Here is a 15,885-nt window from a genome sequence, read left to right on the forward strand (position 1 = left end):
TACATGATATGACTACTTGAAGGGCTTATGCAAGAAGGACTGAGGGAGAAGATGTTGGTAAAGGAGCTCATCTTCAAGGTTCGGTTGACCCTTTGGCCGAGCAAGTGACTAATGTAGAGTTTAGGACTGGTTTTCAAGTGTTGTCTCAAGTCATGATGGCCCAAGCCAATAGGGAGGTGGCACTCTGCGTGAACCCAAATGTGGGTACGATAGCATCTAGAGTGAGGGACTATGCTAGGATGAATCCTCCAAAATTCTATGGTTCTAAGGTTAAGGATGATCCTCAATAGTTCATTAACGAGGTTTATAAGGTGTTGGCTATTATTGGAGTGACTCAGGTGGAGAAGGCGGAATTGGCCCCTTATCAACTTAAAGGTGCTGCTTAAATTTTTTTCAACTAATGGTAGAAAGCAAGACCGGTAGATATGGCTCCCCTAGAATGGGAAAGGTTCAAGTCTACTTTTCTTGATAGGTTCTTTCCTCTTGAGATGAGGGAGGCAAAAGTTCTTGAGTTTATTAATATCTGACAAGTAAATATAAGCGTAAAAGAATATTATTTGAGGTTCACTTAATTGTAAAAATATGCTCCTTCTATAGTGGTCGACGCTAGGGCAAGGATGAGCAAGTTCATTTCGGGTGTGTCCAAATCGGTAGTGAAATAGTGTCGTAAGGCTATGCTTGTCCATGACATGGAAATTTTTCATCTCATGACATATGCCCAATGTTTTAAGAGGATAAACTCAAGGAAAGGTCTAGAGAGACAAAGAGGTATAAGAATAGTGGTGGTAATTTCTCTCATACAAGGTTCGATGGACATAGTCATCCTAGGTATCGACAAATGTTTTCTGGGAAAGGTTCCTCCAATGCTCCTAGGTATAACAAAGAGAGGGTGTCTAACCCTAAGCCTCAAGGAGGTAGTAGGGGGTCTTCATTGCCTAATTGTGCTAACTATGGAAGAAATCAGGAAGGTAAATGTCTAGCAGGTTCGAATTCTTGTTTTGGTTGTGGTAAGATGGATCACAAGACAAGAAATTTTCCTTCAGTTGCTAAGAATGAGGGAGTTAGTAGGCATAGGGCTCAACCCTATCCTTCATCCGGTTCAAGTTGTTCGGTCCAAGTGTATCTATGAACTTTATACTCATGGTGAACAAGATGGTTTTCCTAACGCGGTTACCACTGTGCTGAAAGTCTTTCAACTTCATGTTTCTGCTTTACTTGATCCCGGTGCTATCTTGTCTTTTGTGATACCATATGTGGGCTATGAGATTTGATGTACTTCCTAATGTGTTTTTAGATCCTTTTTCTTTTCTGTCTACTCCTGTTAGTAAAAATATTGTGGCAATGAGGGTCTATAGAAAATGTTGTGTCCCCTTGTCCCATAGAGTTACTCTTGTTGATTTGGTAGAGCTTGATATGCTAGATTTTGATGTTATCCTTGGTATGGATTATCTTCACTCTTGTTATGTTTCTATTGATTGTAGAACCCGTGTAGTCACATTTAAGTTTCCAAATGAGCCCATCCTAGAATGGAAGAGGGGAAATTCTATGTCGAAAGGTCGATTTATTTCTATTCCTAAGCCTAGGAAGACGATTTCTAAGGGTTGCGTGTATCATCCAGTTAGGGAGAGGGATATGTATTCTGAAACCCCAATTTTTGAGTCGGTCCCTATTATTAATAAGTATTCGAAAGTGTTCCCAGATGATCTACCCAGTATTCCTCCAAAAAGGGAAATAGATTTTGATATTGACCTACTCTCAGATACACTGCTATTTATATTCCTCCTTATAGGATGGCTCTAGTAGAACTTAAGGAATTAAAGGAGAAATTGAAAGATTTGTTGGCTAAGGGTTTCATCCAACCGAGTGTATCTCCATGGGGTGCTCCATTTTTTTTTGTTAAGAAGAAAGATGGTTCACTTCGTATTTGTATTAATTATCTACAATTGAATAAGTTTGTCACGATCCAGGGGTACCCCCTGGATGTAACAAGGCACATAGAACCCCGAAATCCCCCATGTAAGCCACTTAGCATTTAACAACATAAGATAATAGAAAAGTGTGGAATTTTAAAAATTCCATACAATCAAAGTCTTTTATAAAAGAAAAGCAGAAGTCTTATTACACTAGTCTCAAACCATATAATACTCGAAAGGAGTTAGGGACACAACCCATATACAATCTGAACATAAAGGAAAGACATAAAACAGAAAGGGGTGGTGAAATCCTCAATGCTATGAGGACTCACAAAATGTTCTCTTCTTGATCTACTATGAACCTAGCCACAATGATGGAAGCCAATGTCACCGAACCCTACATTTGATAAGAATGTAGGCAAAAGTATGTGTTTGTACAATAATATACTAAATATGATGGCTAGCATAAATCATTAACATAAGCATATAAGAGGCATCAATCAACATAAGACATATACCATAATCATGAGAGACAATAACATAAATCATAGGCATAAGAGATAGCATCATAACACATAGGGTATAGCATAATAGACAATAATCATAACTTGTGCCATAAGAGATAATACTATAATCATAGGCCTAGTTAATGCATTTAAAACATCATAACGTCAAAGAAACACTTCATACGTCACCTCAAAGCAAGCTTGTGCAATACATGGATAAGAGCCCATAATCCCACCCATGTTAAGCAAGTCACTTCAGGTTCTCATTCATACTTATTATCTTTTGATCTCATCCTTAACTTACATATTAAAGACAAGGGAATACTTACCTTTAGTGACCCATGCATTAGAAGGCCTTTCAAGCTACAATCCAAACTAAGCATAATCATTACATAGATCAATATAGCATAGAAGGAACATACCATAAATACCCAAAGCATACTTGTGTAATGCATGAATATGATCCCATAGTCTCACCATACTAAGTAAAACTTCTTAAGTAACCATAGTTCATAATTCATATTCGTATTCATATTACTACCATATTAGGGACATAAGCCTTAAGCAACATAGTTCATGTGAGCTTACAGGGAATCCAGTGTCTACTCCACAAAGAAAAAGGGTTGTTCTACTTGCCGAGGGTAGAATAACACTCTTAGCTTAGGTGGATCCAATATCTAAGTAACCTACGGGGGAACGTAGTTTATGGGATAAGGAGATTGCTACTAGAAACCCAGACTAAAATAAGGAAGAAGGTTTCCATCTCATGAGATACATATTTTGTGAATTCGGACTCAACTAAGGTAGAAGGAACCCATTTGGAAAGTCGAACTCAACTAAGGTAAAAGCTTTCATTGAGAAGCCGGACCTAACTAGCCTAAAAGTTTCCATCTCATATTCAATATCCTCTCGGTGCTAGGCATTAAGTCCCATTGAGTTCATATTAAGTCTTTACTTCAGTTCATACTTATGGAAGAATGTCTTGACTCTTAATCCAATGTGACTCATACTATAGATCATGAGATCATCCGTGAGAATAACCTTTCACCATTCATGTCTAAATATAGATTCAATAGGTTAGACTAGTCTTCCAACCTTAGAATCACTACATGTGACAAACCTTTCACATCACATCATATTCATGAATAAGTGTGTATATGAGAATAACCTTTCAACAATACAACAACTAGATCATGAGCATATTCACTTTACTAAACTTCATAAAACATTCATATTATCTTATCTTACCCTTTCAAGGGTCAAAGGTCATATTAAATCAACGCATCTAGAATGACTACATTAGACATGGATATATTCATAATCATATCAAATCAACACATCTAGAATGACTACATTAGACATGGATATATTCATCATTCAAGTAGTTCAATTACTACAAGCATAATCTCATACTTCACCTCCTTGAGGTTCAAAGCTTACTTTCAATCATCACCCCTAGGGTTCAAGCACTAGACATGGATATTATCCTAACTTATGTGATTCTATCACTTTATGCATTCAAACATTCATGAGGTAGATTAGGTGGGTAAAGATCTTCCATAACAATTCTATCTAAAGTCTAGCATTGTCCTATAAGCTTCATTCTTGGAGCCTTAACATACATAATTCATCACATTAGTTTTACTTTGAAAACCCTAGCAGTCAACCTCATAACTATAAGTCTTACTCTCAAGAAATACTTCACATGATCATCATATATGCCTAATTCTCAAGACAATCTAACCACATGCTTCATTTTTAAGAAATTCTAGTCATATATCATCATATAGGCTTAATCTCAACACTACTAATCATGATTCATCTCATAAGCCCCAATCAAATCAATTCATGTCTACAATATTTACTATCTAAGTAATTCATATCTAGGTGTTCTAATCTCAAGTAATCCATAAAAAAAATATCAATCTTATAAGGTCACATCTAAGCCCTCAATTCATGGCATAAAACCAAACTATAACAATCATAAGAATAATCATTACATAGATCAATATAAATAAAAGGAACATACCATAGATACCCTCAAACAATACTTGTGCAATGCATGAATAGGATCCCATACTCTCACCATACTAAGTAAAACTTCTTAAGTAACCATAGTTCATAATTCATATTTGTATTCATATTACAACCATATTAGGGACATAAGCATTAAGCGACATAGATCATGTGAGCTTACATGGAATTCGGTGTCTACCCCACAAAGAAAAGGGGTTGTTCTACTTGCCGAGTGAAGAACCAAACTCTTAGCTTAGGTGGATCCAATAGCTAAGTAACATGCAGGGGCACACAGTTTATGGGATAAGTAGATTTCTACTACAAACCCAGACTCAAGTAAGGTAGAAGGTTTCCATCTTATGAGATACATATTTTGGGAACCCATACTCAACTAAGGTAAAAGGAACACATTTGGAAAGTCGGACTCAACTAAGGGAAAATCATTCATTGGAAAGTCGAACTCATATAGTGTAAAAGCTTCCATCTAATATTCAATATCCACTCTATGCTAGGCATTAAGTCCAATTGAGTTCATATTAAGTCTTTACTTAAGATCATACTTATGGAAGAATATCTTGACACTCAATCCAACATAACTCATACTATAGCTTATTAGATCATGTGTTAGAATAACCTTTCACCATTCATGTCTAAATATAGATTCAATAGGTGAGACTAGTCTTCCAACCTTTGAATCACTACATGTAACAATCCTTTCACATCATATCATATTCATGCATAAGTGTGTATATGAGAATAACCTTTCAACAAAACAACAACTAGATCATGAGCTTATTCACTTCATCTCAAAATATTCTTAAAACATGTACTAAACTTCATAAAACATGCATAATATCTTATCTTGCCCTTTGAAGTGCCAAAGCTCATGTTAAATCAACACATCTACATTGACTACATTAGACATGGATATATTCATAATCATATCAAATCAACACATATAAATTGACTACATTAGACATGGATATATTCATAATTCAAGTTGTTCAATTACTAGAAGCATAATCTCGTACTTCACCTCCTTGGGGTTCAAAGCTTACTTTCAATTATCACCCCTAGGGTTGAAGAAATAGGCATGAATATCATCCTAACTTATGTGATTCTATCACTTTATGCATTCAAACATTCGTGAGGTAGATTAGGTGGGTAAAGTCCTTCCACAACAATTCTATCTAAAGTCTACCATTATCCTATAAGCTTCATTCTTGGAGCTTTAACATACATAATTCATCACATTAGATTTATCTTCAAAACCCTAGAAGTCAACCTTCATAACTATAAGTCTTACTCTCAAGAAATACTTTACATGGTCATTATATATGCCTAATTATAAAGACAATCTAACGACATGCTTCATTTTTAATCAATTCTAGTCATATATCATCATATAGGATTAATTTCAACTCTACTAATCATGATTCATCTGATAAGCCCTACTCTAATTAATTCATGTCTACAAGCTTTACCATTAAATTAATTCATATATAGGTGTTCTAATCTCAAGTAATCCATAAAAAATTCATCAATCTTAGATGGTCACATCTAAACCCTCAACTTCCTCTTTCATGCAATAAAACCAAACTATATCAATTTCACCCTATAATCTTAGTTTAACCAAGAATAAATTCATAATCATACTAAAAACATGTAATTACATCATAAACAACCATTATCTACTCATTTGGATTAATATACAGCCATACCCGTAATATAGGAAGGAACCCTAACTAAAATTGGAGATTCATCTTCACAATTAGAGTTAATCATGGAAGCTTCATTGATTGAAGGAGTCCATGAATTAATAAGCCATAATACCTTAATTAAAAAGCCTATCAAGCTTGAAACGATGGAGGAATTTGACCTAGCTTGAACCTCTTCTCGTTCTTCTTCTTTTTCTTCTTCTTGAGTTTTCTAGAGAGAAAATTTCTTGGAGGGAATTGGGTTTCTTTTGGGTTAATTGAAACAATTATTTGGAATCACTTAATTAAGGATCTAATAGCTTTATATAGGTGCCTAAACTGATATAAAATCACACCACTTAACCCCTAATTAATTCTAGAACGTTCCCTTAACCCTTCAATAACCGACCTTCATGGATCACACTGCCTCACGCACGAGACCACACCCATGGGGTGTTCTGGTCATCCGTGGGTGGAGGTACTGGAACATGGTTTTGGGCCCTTGACCCACGACCCCTCACCCACGGGGCGTTGTCATTCACGTAGGTGAACTGCCTTGCGGCAGATTTTGTGGTGGTTTGCTAGGGTCCTCTTTAAGAACCCTTGGGGAGTCCTTGGAGAGTCATACCTTGACGTTTTAACCCTAAACCCTTCATTCTATGTACGGGGGTTAAATTGACAATTCTAACCCTCACATCAAGCTCTAGTACGCTCACATGACGCTCTAGTTTTGTCTACTAGTTTTTGGGGTGTTACAAAGGTAACCATTCAAAATAAGTATCCTCTTCCAAGAATAGATGATTCATTTGACCAACTTCAAGGAGCGAGTTATTTTTCCAAGATTGACCTTAGGTCAAGTTATCACCAATTGAGGGTGAAAGATGAATATATTCCAAAAATGACTTTCGGGACCCAGTATGATCATTATGAGTTTTTGGTAATATTGTTTGGTTTGACAAATACTTTGACGACATTTTTGGAGTTGATGAATAGGCTGTTCAGACAATACGTTGATATGTTCATAATTATTTTCATTAATGATATGTTCATTTATTTGAGAAGTGGGGATGATCACATCAATTATTTGAGGATTGTGTTGCAAATTCTCAAGGACCAACAACACTTTGAAAGTTTAGCAAATGTGAGTTTTAACAACTTTGTGAGCACATAATGAAGGCTATTATGGTCTATGAACACATCTACATGAACACCATACAAGTAATGTCTCCAAATCTTAAGTGCAAACACCATTGCTTCAAACTCAAAGTCATGAGTTTAATAGTTCTTATCATGCACCTTAAGTTGTTTAGAAGCATAAGTTATAACCTTTCCTAGATGCATCAATAAACAACCTAGGCCGACTCTGGATGCATCACAACAGATAACATAACCATCTAAACCCTCTGGTAGAGTCAAAACGGGAGCTGTAGTCAACCTAGTATTCAGTTCTGCAAAGCTTTTGTCACAATTATCTGACCACTGAAACTTAGTTTTTTTGTGAGTCAACTTAGTCAATGGAGAGTCGATGGATGAAAACCCTTCCATGAACTTTCTGTAATAGCCAGCCAAACCCAATAAGTTTCTGATATTTGTAGGAGAGGTAGGACTGGGCCATTGTTTCACTGCTTCTATTTTCTGATAATCCATTGAATCCCTTCACTAGAACAATATGCCCAATGAAAGCAACAGATAGAAACCAAAACTCATATTTGCTAAACTTAGCGAATAACTGGTGATCCTTGATAGATTACAGGAAAATCCAATCCTCCAATGATTCACATGTTCTTGCTCATTCCTAGAGTATTTGAGGATATCATAAATGAAAACTATAACAAACAAGTTCAAATTATGCTTGAACACTCTGTTCATCAAATTCATGAAAGTTGCAGGTCTGAGGTCTATCTTCGAGAAAAGACTAGCACCATGAAGTTGGTCAAACAAGTCATCAATCTTGGATGGCATACATATTCTTGATTGTGACCTTGTTCAACTGCCTTAAGTCAATGCACATTCTGAGGGAACCATCTTTCTTTTTCACGAACAGTACTGGTGCACCCTAAAGGGAAATCCTAGGTCTGATAAAGTCCTTATCTAGAAGGTCTTTGAACTTCTCTTTCAATTCCATAATCTCAGCATGAGCCATTTTAGTAAGGAGGAATAGAGATATGTTAGGCATCTAGAAGGAGATCAATTCCAAAGTTGATTTCCCTTTCATGAGGGACTTCAGGAAGATTTTCAGTAAACACATCTGGAAACTCAGTAACTACTGCACTTACTCAAGAGTTGGGTTTCAGAGCTTGAATCCTTAACCCCAAATAGATGATAGAGATAACCCTTACAAATCATCTTTCTGGACTTAAGGTAAGAAATGAATTGACCCATAGGCACTAAGTTACTACCCTTCGATTCCAAGATTGGTTTGTCTGGAAACTGGAAACGAACTATCCTAGTTCTACAATCGAATGAGGCATAACAGGAATGCAACCAATCTATGCCTAGAATGAGATCGAAGTCTACCATTTCTAACTCTACAAGATTTACTGAGGTGACTTTCTGGGAGACCGTGACAGAGCAATTTTTGTATACCCATCTAGCTATAACTAGGTCACCGACTGGAGTAGAGACTGAGAAGAGTTCTGAGAGAGTTTTTGGACTAACATTGAAGTTGACAACTAAATAAGGAGTAATAAAGAAAAGAGTATCCTTTAGCTCTAACAATGCAGAAACATCTAAGTTAAAGACTCCTAATATACCAGTGAGTACATCCGGAGAATCTTCCTGATCCTGGTGAGCCTGAAGAGCATACAACCTATTTTGGCATTGTCTGCCACCTGTACCAGATGAGTTACCCTACTGAGTTGGGTGACCTGCTCGTGTTGCTGATGTTGTGGACTGAGTTCTACCATTATTGATCCCTTGACCCTGCTTAGCAGAAGGACAATCTCTCAACCTGTGACCAGACTGACCGCACCCAAAGCATCCTTGCTTTCCTGTGATACACTCGCTCGGATGGTTCTTACCACACTTTGGACAAGTTGGGTAGGTTCTGGTACCTGAAATACTACATTGAGACTTAGAGCCTGAGGCTATACCATTCTGATCATTTTGGAACTTGGAGGGTGGAACACTGGCTGATGAAGGTGTTGGAGCTGAAGACTTTTGTTGAAACTGCCAGCGATTACCACCACCAAATTTTGGTTGAGAATACTCATAATTACCTATTCTAGCCTTTTTGTTCTCCTTAGCCTATTCTCTAAGATTATCCCCTTCAACCTACTGAGCATAAGTCATGAGCCTAGAAATGTTCATATTTTCCAACAATATAGCAATACTACACTCTGTTTTCACTAAGTCGGATACCCTATATACACACTTGTTCATTTGAGCCATGGAATCAGCAACCATGTGAGGAGCATACCTGGAGAGTTGGGTGAACTTGAGTCCATACTCTTGGACCGATAAGCTAACCTGCCTCAAATTCATGAACTCCTGAGCTTTTGGCTCCCACAATTTCCTAGGAAGAACCTATCCAGAAGAGTCTAACTAAAGCACTCCCAAGTGGTAGGAGTTGCATTTGTACCCCTTTTCTCTTTCCATTGAGTATACTAGATATGAGCTACATCATTAAGCTAATAGGATGCCAACTCTACCCTATCATTACCTGTCACTTGCATCACTCCGAAAATCTTCTTGACCTCATCTCAGAAGTTTTAGGGATTCTCACCAATCTGCGAACCCTAGATGCCACATATCCACCACTAGTATTTGCAGGAACTGGAACCTGCTGGTTGTTCTGATTAGTCACACTATGAGCAGAAAACTAAATGGCGTTTTGAAACTTTGCATTTGAAACTTCCTGATCTGGGACTGGGGAGTTGCGTAAACATTGCGTGCATTGGCATTCCTTCCATTAGCTTTACAAGGAGGCATGATATGTAAGTGAATAATGTCGAGTTAGAATGAGGAATTAGATCATACCTTACACACGTTAAGAGTAACAAGAAAATTAAGGTTTCCTAAAACACTTCATAGTCTCCATCTCATTAGATGTGGTGCACTTCACACCCATGAAAAGGACTCTACTTAGTGCGAATTTTCAGACATCCTAGGACTCTTAAACCTAGTGCTTTGTTACCAATTTTGTCACACCCTGAGGCTACCCCTGAATGTGGATACATGACCTAGGATCACGAGTGACCCCAAGCTAACTTTGCTGGCATATCGTAAGCATACTAAAGTTAAACTAAATCAATAAATTTTGTACGGAAGCTAATCATGAGATAAATCTGAAATGATGGGGAATACCCATATACTAGATCTGAATATATGAAAACTGAGAGTTTCACAACAACTGAAAAGTCAAACTCAAATACTAATGTTGAAATAAACAATGTTTGAAATAAAGCCTCTACTGACTAAAAATGCTAAGACATGCCCTAAATACATCTTGAAAATATTGAAAACTAAAGCCTAAAAGCAAAGGAAGATAATCATGTCAATTGTCCTCGAAGAATGAGGATTTACCAGTGATGCTGCTGAACTGAAGATCGGGAACCGATCTATACGTGATCTAGAGGCTTAGAACCTGAACCTACATTACGAGAAGATGTAGCGCAGAGTATGCGCCAGTACTTCAAAGGTACCGAGCATGCAGGATAGAGTAAAGCTGAACAATAACATAGCTGAACCAAAGAATAATATCTGAGCAATGATAAGAGATAAGCACTATACTAAACTGTGAATGATGAACATGAAATAACTGAATGCAATGACAAAGTTTATAATATTGAACTATGACTAAATATTTAACTATAACTGATACATGATCAATGTAATAGAATCTGATGATAAGGGAGTTAATAATAACTGATATAAAACCACATGAGCCAAATGTAGAGTCCAATGTATACGCCCTATCGAGAGGACCCAATACACTTTGCCTGAGGTATAGAGGCATGGCTGGCGTGATCACTAAAATGATGCCCACTAAGAGGACTTACAAACTACGGGGAACGTAGTTCTGGAACTTGAGGGTGACTGACCCTAGTTCACTCTGTATTAAGCTTCTCCCAATTGATTATGTAACAAACAATTTATTACGGAACTTCTGTAATACCGGGTAGCTCAAGGTTCTGACATGCTAACTGGAAATGCAACATTAATGTACAGAAAATGAAACATTCAAATATGAGGCATGTATATCTGAAATAACTGACCTAACATGTGTAATTCATGAACTAAAAAAACTACATAGCTAGGGTTCTGAATATCATATAAGAAATTGAGCAATACCATGATAATCTGACTTGGATCATTTTAACATCTAAAACCCAACAATTTCTAACATTCAAGAAACCTTAAGTTTAGATAATATCAAGGGAATCAAGATTCTGACGGAATTCTACGGACCTAATAGGTGAAAGGAACTCACTAGTGAAATCCCACATACCTAGTGACAAATTCCACGGAGAAATCTTTCGATTTTGGTGTTGCAACTGATGAAAACTTGCTACGTTTTTGAACTAGTGTTGGTCGACCTTTGCTCGGATTTTTCTCTAATTTTCACTTGACTTGGGTGAATAATTGATTAGGTTAGGTTCTAATTTGTTTACTAGGCTAAAACTGACCAAAACCCACGTAGTTTAGGTGTCCAACGCATAGGGGAAAAGACCAAAATGACCCTACTTAAAAATCTAATGAGGCTAAACACAGGCGAGCAGTCAAGCGGGTCGTGGTCTTGGTCCAGTAGCTACTGGTATGTGGGACTGCTTCCACCGACACCACCACGATCCGTCATTAAGACCACGGCCCGTGAAGGGTCCCGTGGTCTTACATCTAGGCCTAGCTGACTCTGACTGGCTTCCACCAGTTCCAGGATGGTCCGTGAGGTGGTCCAAAGCCTATGAAGGGCTTCGTTGTCCACCTCTGCTGGGAAGGGACTGAGTCCACGGATCCGTCATCAAGACCATGGCCCGTGAAGGGTCCCGTGGTCTGACATCTATGCCTAGTGGACTCTGACTGGCTTCCACGAGTTCCAGGACGGTCCATGAGGTGGTGAACGGCCCATGAAGGGCTTCGTTGTCCACATCTGCTGGGAAGGAACTGAGTCCACGGGTAGGTGAATAAACCATGGACCTTATCACGGTTAGTGAACCCTACCTTGGTTCACTGGTTCAGGTGATTTCTGATGCACTTTTCTTAGTCTGCTTTCTGAGGTGTTACAATATCTCCTCGTCGAGAACATTCATCCTCGAATAAAGTCTGAACTAGCTAAAATGGAGGTAAAAAGCTGAAAACCCTACCACTAAGTACTAGAAACTGATTTCTGACTAAACTAAGTTCCAAGAACATCGAAATACGCTGAAAATGCAAGTGCAAATGGAAGGAACATGACACTATGACTGAAACTACGCATGAATGACTGAATAACTTGAGAGGAACTATTACCTCAAGCTGGAACGGAATTGGAAGGAAAGATATGAGGATACTTGGCCTTCATGACTACTTCTGCTTCCCAAGAAGCTCCCTCTACAGACTAACTCCTCCACAAAGCCTAAACTAAAGCGACTTCTTTGTTTCTCAATCTCCGAACATGACGATCAAGGATCTCGACTAGTACCTCTTCATAAGTGAGACTATCCTTCACAGCCACACTTTTTAAAGGTACAATAGAGGCTAGATCACCCACACACTTCTTCAACAACGAAATGTGAAAAACTGGATGCATTGCTGCTAGTTCTGTTGGCACTCTAACTCATAAGTCACTTTACCAACCCTTTTCAAGATCTTGTAAGGGCCTACATATCTAAGACTGAGCTTTTCATTGTTGCCAAATCTCATCAAACCATTCATAGGCTACACTTTTAGGAAAGCCCAATTATCAACTTGGAGCTCTAATTCCCTTCACCTTACATATGCATAGGACTTCTGGCGACTCTTGGCTGTCTTAGGTCTATCTTTAATGAGTTGCACTTTCTCCATAGCATCCTGAACTGAATTTGGCCCTATCAAGGCTGCTTCACCTACTTCAAACCAACCAACTGGAAATATACATCTACGCCCATACAATGCCTCATAAGGGGTCATCTGAATGTTGGAGTGGTAATTGTTATCGTAGGAGAACTCTATAAGAGGAAGGTGATCATCCCAACTACCCTTGAAATCAATCACACAATCTCTCAACATGTCCTCTAAGTTCTGAATGGTATGCTCTGCCTGACCATCCGTTTGTGGATGAAACATTGTGCTTAGATTAACCTAAGGACCTATATATGAGATGATAGACAAAAAAACCCCATGAAACCTGACTATCTCATTTGTGTAAAGCTTGGTGTAGTCCTCCACCGAATTCGTAGTCTTAACAGCCAAAGAGCGCGCAGACTTAGTAACTCTATCAACTATCACCCAAATGGAGTGATGTTGTCTACGAGTACGAGGTAAACCTTTATTAAAGTCCATGTTGATCACTTCCCACTTCAAAGTAGTAATGTTTATCTCTTGAGTCATACCTCCTGGTTTCTGATTTTCTACCTTCACTTGCTGGCAATTAGGGCACTAAGCCATAAAATCCGCTATATCCCTTTTCATACCATTCCACCAAAAGACATTCCGCAGATCATGGTACACCTTAGTGGCGCCTAGATGAATAGAATATCTAGAATTATGGGCTTCTGCAAGAATCTGTTGTCTCAACTCACCCAACTTAGGAACACATAATCTGCCCTTATAGTGAAGTACGCCATCTCCCCCTTGGGAGAAAAGCTCAACTCTCTGCTGATGGACTTCACCCTTTAGTTGAAGCAATAATGGATCACTTTCTTGCTTTTCCTTAACCTCCTCTAGCAATGAAGACTTTGACCCATTCTGAACTGTTACACCGCCATCTGATATGCTCATTAGACGAACTCCTAAGCGAGCAAGTCTATTAACATCCCTTGCTAGTTCCTTTCTTTCATCCTCAACATGTGCTACATTACCCATAGATAATCTACTAAGAGCATTTACTACTACATTGGCCTTACAAGGATGGTAATGCACACTCTTATCATAGTCCTTAAGGAACTCTAGCCATCTCCTCTAGCGAAGATTCAACTCTGTCTAGGTGAACACGTAATGAAGGCTCTTAAGGTATGTGAACACATCTACATAAACACCATACAAGTATTGTATCCAAATCTAAAGTGCAAACATCACTGCTGCAAGCTCAAGGTCATGAGTTGGATAGTTCTTCTCATGCACCTTAACTTGTCTAGAAGCATAAGCTACAACCTTACCTCGCTGCATCAATACATAACCTAGGCCGACTCTAGGTGCATCAAAATAGATAACATAACCGTCTGAACCCTCTGGTAGAGTAAAAAATAGGAGTTGTAGTCAACCTAGTTTTTAGTTCTGCAAGGCTTTTCTCTCAATCATCTGACCATTGAAACTTAGCCTTTTTCTGAGTTAACTTAGTCAATAGAGAAGCTATGGATGAAAACCATTCCACGAACCTTCTGTAATAGCTAGCCAAACCGAAGAAGGTTGTGATATCTCTGGAGAGGTAGGTCTGGGCCATTGTTTCACTGCTTCTATTTTCGGAGAATCCACTCGAATCCCTTAACTAGACAAAATATGTCCAAGGAAAGTAATAGATTGCAATCAAGACTCACATTTGCTAAACAAAGCGAATAATTGTTGATCCTTGAGAGTTTGTTGGACAATCCTCAAATGATTCGCATGTTCTTCCTCATTCCTATTGTAAATGAGGATATCATCAATGAAGATGATAACGAACAAGTCCAAATATATATTGAACACTCTGTTCATCAAATCTATGAAAAATGCAGGTGCATTGATTTGTCCAAATGACATAACTACAAATTCATAATAACCATACTGAGTTCTAAAGACTGTCTTCAAAATTATACTATCTCTGACCCTGAGCTGATGATAGCCGGATCTGAGGTCTATGTTAGAGAAATGACTAGCACCCTGAAGTTTGTCAAATAAGTCATCAATCCTGGGGATAGGATACCTATTCTAGATTGTGACCTTGTTCAAATACTTATAATCAATGCACATTCTTAGGGAACCATCTTTATTTTTCACGAACAACACTAGTGCACCCTATATGAAACTACTAGGTCTGATAAAGCTCTTATCTAGAAGGTCTTTCAATTGCTCTTTCAATTCCATATGCTCAGCTGGAGCCATTTTTTAAAGAGGAATAGAGATGGGCTGGGTATCTGGAAGGAGATCAATTCGAAAGTCGATTTCCCTTTCGAGAGGGACTCCGGGAAGATCTTCTGGAAACACTTCTGGAAACTCGTTAACTACTTGCATTGACTCAAGAGTTGGGATTTCGAAGCTTGAATCCTTAACCTGAACTAGATGATAGAGATAACCGTTAGAGATCATCTTTCTGGCCTTAAGGTAAATAATAATCGACCCATAGGCGCTAAGCTACTACCCTTCCATTCCAAGATTGTTTCGTCTAGAAACTGGAAACGAACAATCCTATTTCTACAATAGACTAAGGCATACATGAATGCGACCAATCCATGCATAGAATGATATCGAAGTCTACCATTTCTAACTCTACAAGATCTTCTGAGTTGACTTTCTGGGAGACTGTGACAGGGAAATTTTTGTATACTCGTCTAGTTATAACTAGGTCACCGACTGGAGTAGAGACTGAGAAGGGTTCTGAGAGAGTTTTTGGACTAACATTGAAGTTGAATGCTATATAAGGAGTTACAAATGAAAGAGTAG

This window comes from Solanum stenotomum, chromosome 3, assembly GCF_019186545.1.
Source record: "Solanum stenotomum isolate F172 chromosome 3, ASM1918654v1, whole genome shotgun sequence".
NCBI lineage: Eukaryota > Viridiplantae > Streptophyta > Magnoliopsida > Solanales > Solanaceae > Solanum > Solanum stenotomum.